The 12,683-nt window shown below is 41.3% G+C and overlaps 1 non-coding gene and 1 pseudogene across 1 annotated transcript; one reads left to right on the forward strand and one right to left on the reverse strand.

Moving 5' to 3' along the window:
• Window positions 1-200: 200 nt before the first annotated feature.
• Window positions 201-4,324, reverse strand: LOC125584574 (annotated as a pseudogene).
• A 6,786-nt stretch (window positions 4,325-11,110) lies between these two features.
• On the forward strand, window positions 11,111-11,218 carry LOC125584842. The gene has a single exon (XR_007321749.1). It is a non-coding gene; the product is annotated as a small nucleolar RNA R71 (small nucleolar RNA).
• The last annotated feature ends 1,465 nt before the right edge of the window (window positions 11,219-12,683 follow it).

The following is a 12,683-nucleotide window of genomic DNA, read 5'->3' on the forward strand; positions in this document are numbered from 1 at the left end:
CAACAAAATCCATTGAAATGTCATGCCATGGATGCAAAGGAATGGGTAAAGGAGTATACAGACCGTGGTTCTGGACTTTGGACTTACCCTGTTTGCAAGTGACACACCTTTCGCAATATTTTTCTACATCTCTCCTCATATGTGCCAATAGAAGTGCTCTTGCATTACATTCAGTGTTTTAGCCACGCCAAAGTGTCCTCCAAGTCCACCTGCATGAGCTTCCTTGACAAACAAATCTCTCAAAGAGGAGTTAGGCACACATAGTCTATTTCCAAAGAAGAGAAAACCATCACTCTTGAAGTATTTACCACGACCAAACTTCTCACAAGAAGCATACATATCCTTACAATCAGAATCAGTGGCATATAAAGTTTTGATATGTTCAAATCCAAGTAGTTTGGTTTCAAGAGTGTTTAAGAGAACATACCTTCGAGATAGTGCATCAGCAACTATATTTTCCTTACCTTTCTTGTATTTGATCACATAAGGAAAGGTTTCGATGAATTCAATCCATCTAGCATGTCTCTTGTTCAGTTTCTGTTGTCCTTTGAGATGCTTGACTCATGATCAGTGTGGATGACGAACTCTTTTGGCCAGAGATAGTGTTGCCATGTTTGCAAAGCTCTCACAAGCGCATAGAGCTCTTTGTCATACGTTGGATAGTTCAGAGTAGCCCCTCCAAGCTTTTCACTAAAGAAAGCTATAGGTTTCTTCTCCTGCATAAGCACATCACCTACACCAACACCAGATGCATCACATTCTATTTCAAATGTTTTAGAAAAGTTAGGGAGAGAAAGAACTGGTGAATTGGTGAGTTTCTCTTTCAAGGTTTGGAATGCTTCTTCCTGTGCTTGTTCCCACTTGAACCCCACGTTTTTCTTGATTAGTTCAGTCAGTGGTGCAGCCAAAGTACTAAAATCCTTGACAAATCTCCTGTAGAATCCGGCTAGACCATGGAAGCTTCTCACTTCACCAACTGTCTTTGGACTTGGCCATTCTTTGATTGCTTTGATCTTTTCCTCATCAACCTGGATACCTTCTGCACTCACAACAAAACCTAAAAAGACAAGGTTATCTGCTCCAAAAGTACATTTCTTTAGATTAGTAAACAGGGATTCTTTTCTAAGTACTTCTAGAACCTTTCTACGATGCTCAATATGCTCATCCAAGTTCTTACTGTAGATCAGAATGTCATCAAAGTAAACCACAACGAAATGACCTATAAATGATCTAAGAACATGGTTCATTAGTCTCATGAAAGTACTAGGTGCATTAGTCAGCCCAAATGGCATCACTAACCATTCATATAACCCTTGTTTTGTTTTAAAAGCGGTTTTCCACCCATCACCCTCTTTCATTCTAATCTGGTGATACCCACTTTTCAAATCAACCTTAGAAAATATGCTAGAACCATGCAATTCATCAAGCATATCATCTAATCTAGGAATGGGGTGTCGATACTTTACAGTGATATTGTTGATGGCTCTGCAATCAACACACATTCTCCAGCTACCATCTTTCTTTGGTACAAGCAAGACTGGGACTGCACATGGGCTCATGCTCTCACGGATATGACCTTTCTCCATAAGCTCAGTGACTTGTTGTTGTAGTTCCTTGGTCACCAAAGGATTAGTCCTATAAGCTGGCTTGTTTGGAAGTGAAGCTCCTAGAATAAAATCGATTTGATGCTCTATTCCTCTGATAGGTGGTAATCCTTATGGAGCTTCTTCTGGAAAAACATCTTTGAATTCCTGCATAAGCATCTGTATTTTGCTAGGAAGATCCTGCACCGGCTTTGTTATGTTTAAACATTCTTTAAAAACAAACAGCAAGTGAGGTAAAGAACTTCCCTTAGGTTGAAGCAACAGATTGGCAGCCTGTTTTGTCTTTGATTCTGATGAAACTTTGTTCTTCTTCAAAGCTATCTGATCTAGATGGACTTCTTGCGGTGTTAAAGGAACTAAGACAGTCTTCTTTCCCTTGTACTCAAACGAGTATCTATTTGTGAACCCATCATGAAGAGTTCTTCTATCGGATTGTCAAGGCCTTCCAAGCAGTATGTGTCCAGCATCCATTGGTAAGACATCACACAATATATCATCCTCATACTTCCAAATAGATAATGGTATCTTGACTTGGTGTTTTACCTCCAGCTCTCCTTCATCATTAAGCCATTGTAACTTGTAGGTGGTTGGTCTTTTCATGATCTTCAGACCAAGTTTCTCAGCCATGGTTTCACTTGCAGCTTTGGTACAACTTCCTCCATCTATAACCAAACTGCACACCTTGCCTTGAACCATACAGCGAGTATGAAACAAATTCTCTGCTCATCTCCAACAGTCTTGGCTTGCAGATTCAGTGTTCTTCCTGCGACAAGTAACTCTCCACGAGCTGGCATCTCCACTCTTTCTTCTTCAGACTCAGATTGTTCCTCTTCCTCTGATTCAATTTCTCCATTTTCTCTGATGAGTATTACCCTTTTGCTGGAGCAGCTACTGGCATAGTGTCCATAACCTTTACACTTATAGCACTGTATGTCTCTGGTTTTAGATGCAGTGGCTACTTCCTTTCCTTTAATACTCTGTTCCTCCACTTTAGGCTTGGAGAATGGTTTGGATTCTCTGGTCTTTTCGTCCTTCTGGTAGTGTGGCTTGCTGGCTCCATAGCTAGACTTGTAACTTCTTCTTTTCAACTGCTGTTCAAACATAATTGCCTTGTGCAGAAGCTCTTCCATCTCAACATAATGATGAATTTCAAGTCTGTCCATGATGTCTCGGTTTAGACCACCCATGAATCTGGCCATTGTTGCTTCTCTTTCTTCTTGTATGTCAGCTCTCAGCATAAGGGTTTCCATCTCCTTGTAATATTCTTCAACTGACCTACTTCCTTGAGACAGTGTTCTGAGCTTGAAGTGCAGCTCTCTGTGGTAATGGCTCGGCACAAATCTCTTCCTCATGATTACTTTCATCTGATTCCATGTTTCAATAGGAAGATCTCCCGTTCTTCTTCTTGCTGTAACTAGGTTATCCCACCAACTCAAAGCATAGTCTTTAAACTCAGTAGACGCAAGCTTCAGTTTGTACTCTGTGGTGTAGTCTCTGCAATTGAACACAAGTTCAATCTTCTTTTCCCATTCTCGATACTCTTCTGGATCAGCAGTGCCTTTAAACTCAGGAATCTTCAGTTTCAAACCACCAAGAGGATCATTGGTTTGTGGCCTTTCTTCCTGATCACGCCTCCTTCTCCTAGTGCCATTGGATCTGTTGGTGTGACTATAATAGCTTTCCGAAGCAGACTGGTTTGGACTCCTCCTAGATCTCTCACGTTCTGAGTGGACAACCTCAGTTCTGAAGTTCTCTAGTCTCTGATCCATCAAAGTAGTCATCACAGTAGTCATGCGTGCAGTCAAAGCATCAAGTAGTAGTTGATCCATTCCATTGTTCTGATTGCTTTCTTCTCCCATGGTTCCTGTTGAATTTCCAAACACAAAACCAGTAAAAGAGATCACAGAAACATAATATAACAGAAAGTAATGGGATTGAATCTAGAATAATCAGATTTCTGAAATTTTCATGAAGAACCCTAATTCTTTTCTCTGCAATTTCGAAAATCAAATCAGATTATTTAGCAATTTTAAAACTTATTCTAGGTAGATCTGACCCTAATAAACACGTTTTTAGCAAGATCTAAATTTTAGAACAGATCTGATAAGAGAATATGAAAAGTCTAAAAGTTGCAGAACTGCAAAAACACAACCTGATGATGGAGATCTGCTCTGATACCACTTGAAGTGATCCTAGGTAAGATGATCACGTCCCTGAATGTTCTCCAATGACTGTGAGGGTGAAATAAGCAGGGGATTGAGTTGATTCTTCTAAGAGATGCGGAAATGGCTCTCAGACTATCAGATTTGCTTGTAATGTAAGGAGAAATCCGAATACACTAAACAAGCTTTGATCAAACAAGATTCAGAGAGAATTTTTAATAGAAAAGAGTTTGATGGTTTTATTGAGAGTTTTGATCAGAATATAATGAGAAGAAGACTGTACATGCACAACTTCTTGGAAACACACAAAACAATTAAAACAAAGACTAAGTTTAAATTTGAAAATAAGAAAAGACTCCTGGTTTCTTCATGCACGAAATTAGAATAGGAAATGGGCCTGGTTAGGCTTAGTTTCGTCAAGAGGCTCATGTATAAGTGTTGTGTCCAAGCCTCATTAAAAATCTTGTTTGGAAAACCCATTGGAACAAATAAGAGGTTCAATTGTAGTACTTAGGGATCGAATCCACAAGGAGCTATGGAACCTATTAAATCTAGTAATTTATTAAGTCTAAGTGTTTATTGTTCTATGGTTTATAAGTAAATAGCAATCCTAATTGAGCAAATCTATTGCTCGACTAACAAGATGATTGGGGGTGTAACTTATTGGAAAGGTATTAGATGCAGGGTTTCTATTCAGGTGTTGGAGATTATAATCCTATAGATGTCTATCAGTTGCATGCATGATATATTAGAGCTCAACCCCTTAAACACAGTGATCAGCGATGGCAATGTTTCGCTGGTTAACTTACTAGATCTTGGATCTCAACTATCGTCTGTTGATCACAAGAAAGTGTCGATCGATGGTCCTATAGGGATATCGATCGATACACCTTTCACAAATATCGATCGATTGTCAGAAGACAATATCGATCGATGCTTCTAGTTAAGCCCTAGGCGCAGGTTGATAATGTTCACTAGCTGTCTAGTTCAGCGGTTAGCCTTTTTCTAGCAGTCCTAGTGTGACAGATTAGATTCAGGACTGGATGGTCAAAGATGCTTGACTCATGCAGATTCCTAGGTTCAATATTCTAGTTAGCTAATTTAGAACAAGCATTAAGAACATCAATCAATGAATACCACAACTTAGCAATTCTATAGTTGGGGCTAATCCCTCTAACATATTTGAACCCTGAATCTGACAAGTAAACTACTCAGACATAGCTAAGCAATTCATGACACAAAATATAGATAAAAACTGCATAGAATAGAATAGATGAATCAATGGAGTTCCAATCAAAAATCTCTCTATGATCTTCTCTCCTAAAACTCTCTGCTGAAAATAAGAATACAAATGTGGCCAAAAATCTCTCTTGCCTCCTAACACTTAGGCAAGTATATAACTATTAGGTTAAAAACTCGTCAGGGGTAATCTTGTAATATGGTGAAGTCTTGGGTTTAAAGTCGGCTGGAACCAAGTCGCGCTTCTGCGTCTCGACATCGATCGATGGTACAGGATGTACATCGATTGATCATAATCTTCAATCGTCGAGGATTCTCTTCTGTATCGATCGACGGCACTGGATGTGCATCGATCGATTGTTTGTTCTTCGTATCGACCTCTAATGGTCAGCTCGGATGAAATTTCATTTAAGCTTCTAAATGCTCCATAATCATCACTTTTCTCCAAGATACTTCTTAACCTGAAAACATACCTAATAGGATAGAATATATAGTATATAGATAGTAAAATACTTATATACCATGGGTAAAAATGGGTCAAATCCATGGTATATCAACTCCCCCAGACTTACCCTTTTGCTTGTTCTCAAGCAAAACAAACAGACAGTCTCTCTGAAAGAGGTTTGAAAACAGCAGGGACTTATAGATATAAAACATAGAAATCATCACCTCTACAATTTCGCAAACCACATCTAAAAAGCCCCAATCACAAAAGTACATTATGCAATTTCCTAGCTTAGCAACCAAATTCAACTAGTCTACAACTCAGCAAATCATGTCTGACATTCCCCTCTACTAACCTCATTTCTTAGCATAAATATAAAAGTGCATGCTTTACCTTGGGAGTATCGATCACAGGATGTAAGGATTTTCAGACAAGTATCTCGAACTGCAGGTAAAAGTTAGTTCATAATTTCTCTCTCTCTAATTTCTCTCTTGCGTTAAAGTCTGCTTCCATTGCAGGATCAGTGACCAAGATTGGACATGCTTCCATGAATCAAGACTTAATGGTGGTTGCCACCAAGTCCTGTTCACTTCTTTTTGACATATATCCAAGAATTCTTTGTGAAGCGAGCCTTGAAGATTGTCGCCTCCAAGTCCCGTTCGAATTCTTTATTTGGAATCTTTATGAAGCAAACCTTAATGGTTGTAGCCACCAACTCCTGTTCAGATATCACCTAACTAAATCCTAAGTCCTATTTAAATAATAATTTTTGGATTTTTTTTTTCCAAACTACTCTAGGGTCAAAATAGAGAGAGAAAATTGTGATAAATAAATCTACGTAAGGCTTTACCTTCCAGACTTGTCTGAAGAATCCGATCCAATGTATACCAAGCCCCAAGACAAGCGATTATGTTAGGTTTAGTATTGGAGGTCAGCTTTGGTTCGTTCAAACAATCAAGGCAAATTTGTATAGTTGACATGTTGATCTACTTTAGCATCTTAGTACTATCTGCAATCAATAAATCTAGAATGGTGCTAAAGAGTGGTTAGATATTCAAGTATAAATAAAGTCATAGTCCCTTTCACATAGCTAAGCATAATTTATTAAAACTTTTTTATAAGAATCAGAATAAATTATATCAGTAAACCTCCCCCCAAACTTAAATTACACTGTCCTAGTGTAACATAGTCGGAATTACAGTGGAAATAAATCATAAGTACAAATGTAACAAGTTAGGAAGATAAACCTGACCGGAGTGGGAATCGATTGATGTGCATATGTATGCATTGATTGTCGTGTGTGAGTGTATGTGGATCGATGTTGACGTCTCGTCCACGGTCGATATGTTGGTAATCATCCTACTTGGGTCTTGCAATAAATCTGAAAGAATGAAAACGAAAGTAAATACTAGTAACTAAGAAAATCAATTAAAATTACCAAATACTGGGTTGCCTCCCACTTAGCGCTTTTTATAGTCATTTAGCTTGACTTTGGAGGTATGTGGCTAGTTGGTGGAAAAACAGCTACTTGTTGGGAAACAAGCATCCACCTCATATCTGCACATTCTGGACCAAGCTGCAATGAAACTTCTTGTGGCCTCATCGTTTCTGGTCCATCTCTCATCCATCTTTTGTACTGCATTTGAGATGTTCTGTAGCCTTTCTAGGATGTCTTCAATGCTGAACTGATACCATCCTATCTTGATGTAGGTGTATTCTGATAGCTCGTTCAGTTGCTCCTGCAGTGACTCCATGTTATTCGGTATCAGCTGCTCGTCGTCTGGTGTAGACGTGGTGTTGAGATGCGAGTTGCCTCTGAATGGCTTTGACTTCCTTTTGTAGCCACTCTTCTTGGCTGTCTAGTCCACTGAGTTTGACGTCGAATGGAAAGTAGATGTCATCACATCGCTTCTCAAATCGTTCCTCCATGTTGTTTATAGCTTTGTAAAGCTGTGATGTGATATGATCAAATGCTGCTGCTGTGTAGGAAAGATGTTCTGTAGGTTTCTTGCCGTCGAGCGATGTCCTGCGGAACCTATCGATCGATATTGAACCTTCTTCCTGAAAATCATGTTGATCATTAAGCTTACCAATGTCCCTCTTGACATTCATCATCTGTGTAGACAAGGTGTCCAAGTATCGCATGATAGGTGAGGTGAAACGGTCGTGCATATCCTCATAAGATTTTAACCTATCCTCCATGGCTGCGAACCTTGTGTCGATCGATGTGATGTTGCAGATATCGATCGATGTGGCTGGTTGTGGATTTTTCATGCGAATGGTGTCCAACTCTTGCTGTAGCAGATCAATTCTCGTGCTCAACCAGTCCACGTTGTTGTTGAGAGGGTTGTATACGTCATTAATCCTCATGTTGATGTATGTGATCTCCCATTCATCCTTCTTCTCTGCCAAACTTTCCGGTTCTGCAGGAATCTGGGATGTCTGTGGCTTGACGTCGATCGATGTTGCTTTGTTGGCGTCGATCGATGGTGATGTCGTAGCTTCCTTCTCAAGGTTGTGCTGCATACTCTCAATCTTTGTCCTCATCTCTGCCATGCTTCTGAAAAGCTCATTGTAACCTCTGTCCAAAGGATGATAAGTGTCATCTACCAATGTCTTGAGTTCATCTCCTAGCTTCTCTTGAGCTCCACAAATACCAGTCACCATCTCATTGATCTCATCCTTTCTGTAGATCTCTGGTGCTAGTCTTGTAGGAGTGAAGGAAGTAGCATGTTCTGGAAGACATATGTGACTCTCTTCAAATAGGGATGCTCTCTCCATAATTTTTCTGATGTTGTCCTTGGTAACAGGGATCATTTCACAAGCTACGCTCCTCGCATATCCAGACTCATCTCTGTAGACTCCGTATTCGTCCTTCTGTTCCCATTTGAACTTTCCGGCTCCATAGATGTCATAAGCGCGATGTCCAAATTCGTAACGTCTGTCGATCGATGGTGAAGGTGCCGTATCGAGCGACGTTGGTGTTACCCTGTCGAGCGATGTAGAAGCAACCTTGTCGATCGATGCTTGGCCAACAGGTCTGCACGTTTGGTGTGAACCAATTGCTGTTGTGTTGTCCCTTGGATTTCCATCTGGAACAGCTTTAATGTTGTCTGGAATCCTGTGTTGCTGCATAAACAGGTTGTCTGGTCCATTGGCCACTTGAAAAATATCTGCTATGTCCTCTCTGGATACTTGTAGAATCCTTCCATCCATAGTTCTTGCATGGCCATCTGGCCATCTGAGTCCCTGAAAATACCAAATTCATCAGGAGTTATAAAATCATAATCAATGCTCATATTCTTTTTAGGAAATAGAGAATTAGGGTTTCTGGATTGAATGCTCTTTCTGGATGTTCCTTCTGATTGATTTGTGGGAGCATTCATCTTTTCTGCTTTTGTGTTGTGAGAAGTATTATGGGGTGCAAAACTCCTTATATAGGTATTGGTAAACCTATTTGGAATTGTAATATTCCATTTTTCCTTTTCGAAGGCGGCGGCCTTGATATCGATCGATGTACCAGGTGTGGTATCGATCGATGCAGAAGATCGTTTTGCTGGATGAGGGTGGGTATCGACCGATGCTGAGTAGACTCTGTCGATCGATGGTGGAGGCGTGTTGTTGAAGGAATGGGTAGAATATCTTTCATCCTGCATAGCAATCTCTGTAGCTCTTTCCTTCCAGTAATCCTCATCATACTCCTCAGTAGGATCCTCATTGGATGAAAGAATCACAGTCTCCACTGCAAAACTTTCATGGAATCCACTGTCTGCCCAACTGCCTTTTGAATAGTCATCTCGTCCTCTTTTGTTGGGTTGTTGAAAGGCAAAGTCTGGATAGCACTGATCTGTTGATGTGAAGTGGTCTACCGGTTGCTTCCCGTTGAGCGATGTGGGATAGCGTTCATCGGTCGTTGGTGTCTCATTGGAATCGATCGATGAGACAGTGTGAGTGTCGATCGATTCCGAGTACTCGGTTTCGTACTCTGCTCCACAATGGCATGCTGCAATGTAGCCAAGATCGTTTCCAAGCTCCACGAGGTTGACATGTTGTCTCACAACTCGAACTAGGTCATAGTGGACGTATGGATTTATCAGTGTCAGACACAATCTGTTGGTGTTCATGTCACATACAGCTCCTATTGTAGCCAGGAAAGCTCTTCCAAGCAGAAGTGAAGGGTTCCAGTTAAGCTTGATGTCCAGGACATGAAAATCTACTGGGACAAGGGCATTACCAATCTGTACCTCAAGGTCTCTTATGATGCCTCCTGAGCTCCTTTCGGAAAGACCCACGAAGGTGAAAGATTCTGATGAAGGCTTTATTTTCAGACCCAGCTGGTCTGCCATAACCTTAGGTAGAATACTTACTGATGCTCCTGTGTCACAGAGTGCATGGGGAAATTCAATACCTTTTACCATACATGGTATTGCAAACTTTCCAGGATCACTCTTCTTCTTCAATATGATCCTTAGTTTCATCATTTCCCTGATGTAATGAAACATTCTCCTAATGTCCTCCTCAGTCTCTTTAGTCTCCCTGAAGAACATCCACAACCGGTGTGTGTAGTAAACTTCATCAAAATGTTTCTCCCTTGGGATTCTGAGGACTCTCTTAGGGAAACCATCTATCTCCTTCTCATTAGCTTCCCTCTTAAGGTTCTTAGGAATCTTCTCCGTGGGTGAGGATGTTTTTCTGCGAATTCCTCATGAGTCAGGATTCGAACTGCACTACACTCCGCAGTCGATTCAGCAGATGACGTCAATCGATGTCTAGAGTAATCCGTCGATCGATCTTTGTCCTGGTCTGTCGATCGATGTGCATCCATTGACATCGGTCGACACCATTGTGATCCGCCGAAGCTCATGGAGCTTTCAACTTCGAAATCTTCTTCTCCAATCTTCTCATGCTTCACCACTTGCCAGAAATCATCATCTAGGATGGCATTCACGTGGTGTTTTGCTTTCTCAACTCCTACCTCTCTAGCCAAGGCTTCTTGCCTCTTTAAAGTGTCTATAGTCTGAGCCACTTGCATTTCAAGCTTCCTTACTTGAGTTCCTAAGGTCTCAATTCTTGTGTTCAGACTGTTGTAGGCGGAATCTATCTTCCCATTGAAATCTACAGTGAGTTGTTGCTGTCCTTCCAGAACTCTGTCAAGCATTGCTTCAATCTTGCTTTCCTGAGTCTGTGGTGGTGGATTCTGGTAGTATGAGTTTCCATAGCCTCTGCTGTTGTTGCTGAAAGGTTTCTGGAACTGTGAACTCTGGTTACTCCTCTGACCATTGCCAACGTAGTTTCTGTTTCCACCCTGGTTTCCAGACCTCTAAAATCCAGTACCTCCAATGTAGTTCACATCTTCTTCTCCTTCATTGTCTACAACCTCTTCTTCTTCAGCTGAGCATACCTTCTTCCTAAGAAGCTCATGAACTACATCTAACTTTGCTCTAACTTCGTCCATCTGCCCCTTCCCTAGGGATGTAACAGACTTCTTCCTTTCAAAGTCAGTGTTCTTGGTGTTGCTGCTGTTCGCTAGATTTTCAATCAGTCTCATAGCTTCCACCGGATTCCTGGTGTTGAAGTTTCCCTCGCTAACTGTATCAAGAGCCATCTGATACCTCAAGTCGATACCTCTGAAGAAAGTGCTCATCAGTTGCACTTCATTGAATCCGTGGTGTGGACAGTCTCGCTGGAAGAACTTGAATCTGATCCACGCATCTTTGAAAGTCTCTCCAGTCTCATGCGCGAAGGTAGCGATTTTCCTCCTCAAGTCTTCAGCGCGTGCCTCATCGAAGAAGTTTCTCAAGAAAGCATTCTTGATGTCGGCCCAGGATGTTAGAGATCTTGTGGGTAGCTGCTTAAGCCAGTGCATCGCTTCTCCAGTCAGAGTATACTTGAAGAGCTTGCACAATAGGTAGTCCTCAGGGACTCCATCCATACGAATAGCAGCGATAAGATCCTCGAACCTCTCCTGATGGTCTATAGGATGCTCGTGCGGTAACCTAGAGTAGAGTAGCTGCGACACGAGTGTGTAGTACTGAGGCTTCAGCTCGAAGTTCTGCTTCTGAATCTCTGGAAATCGGATAGCTGATCTGTTGGCGTAGTACTCGTCTGGACGATTGTAGTCAGCCAGTGCCTTTGATTGAGCAGCCTCTTCTACATGTTGGCAGCTCCTGTAGCATCAGCATTAAGGATTACATTCCCCTGAGCGTCTAGTTTCTGACCAGTTGCATTACGCAGATGACCATCCTGGTCATACAGGTTTCCATTCTCATCCTGTCTGAGAATAACAATCGCAACCATGTTTCGCGACTGAGGATCGATCGATGTAGGCGGTGCATAATCGATCGATGTAGGCGGTGCATAATCGATCGATGTAGGCGGTGCAGAATCGATCGATGTAGGCGGTGCAGAATCGATCGATGTAGGCGGTGCAGAATCGATCGATGTCGAACGATGTAGATCGGTCGACGTTGAAGGTCGAGTGTCGGTCGACGGTTGGGTGCGAGTATCGGTCGACATGAAAGCTGCTGCGTCGAGCGACGTGGAACGTTGGTCTTTGCGGATCGAGCGTTCCAAGTGAGCAGGATCATCTGAGAATAGCAGGTGTGTTTCCTTGTTGCTTCTGGTAGTGCTGGGCATGTACCTGAAAAGACAAAAAAAAAATTTTGTGTCAGAATGGGGGTAGAGAAAAGAAAAGAATTAATAACACTAAATCTAATGGCGACCAAAGCTCCCCGGCAACGGCGCCAAATTTGATACCACTCATATTACCTTAAGGAGTGAATTACTCTCTCAAATAAGGGGTTCAATTGTAGTACTTAGGGATCAAATCCACAAGGAGCTAGGGAACCTATTAAATCTAGTAATTTATTAATTCTAAGTGTTTGTTGTTTTATGGTTTATAAGTAAATATCAATCCTAATTGAGCAAGTCTATTGCTCGACTAACAAGATGATTGGGGGTGTAACTTATTGGAAAGGTATTAGATGCAGGGAGTCTATTCAGGTGTTGGAGATTATAATCCTACATATGCCTATCAGTTGCATGCATGATATATTAGAGCTCAACCCCTTAAACACAGTGATCAGCGATGGCAATGTTTCACTGGTTAACTTACTAGATCTTAGATCTCAACTGTCGTCAGTTGATCACAAGAAAGTGTCGATCGATGGTCCTATAGGGATATCGATCGATACACCTTTCACAAATATTGATCGATTGTCAGAAGACAATATC

The sequence above is a fragment of the Brassica napus genome, chromosome C3, assembly GCF_020379485.1.
Source record: "Brassica napus cultivar Da-Ae chromosome C3, Da-Ae, whole genome shotgun sequence".
Lineage (NCBI taxonomy): Eukaryota > Viridiplantae > Streptophyta > Magnoliopsida > Brassicales > Brassicaceae > Brassica > Brassica napus.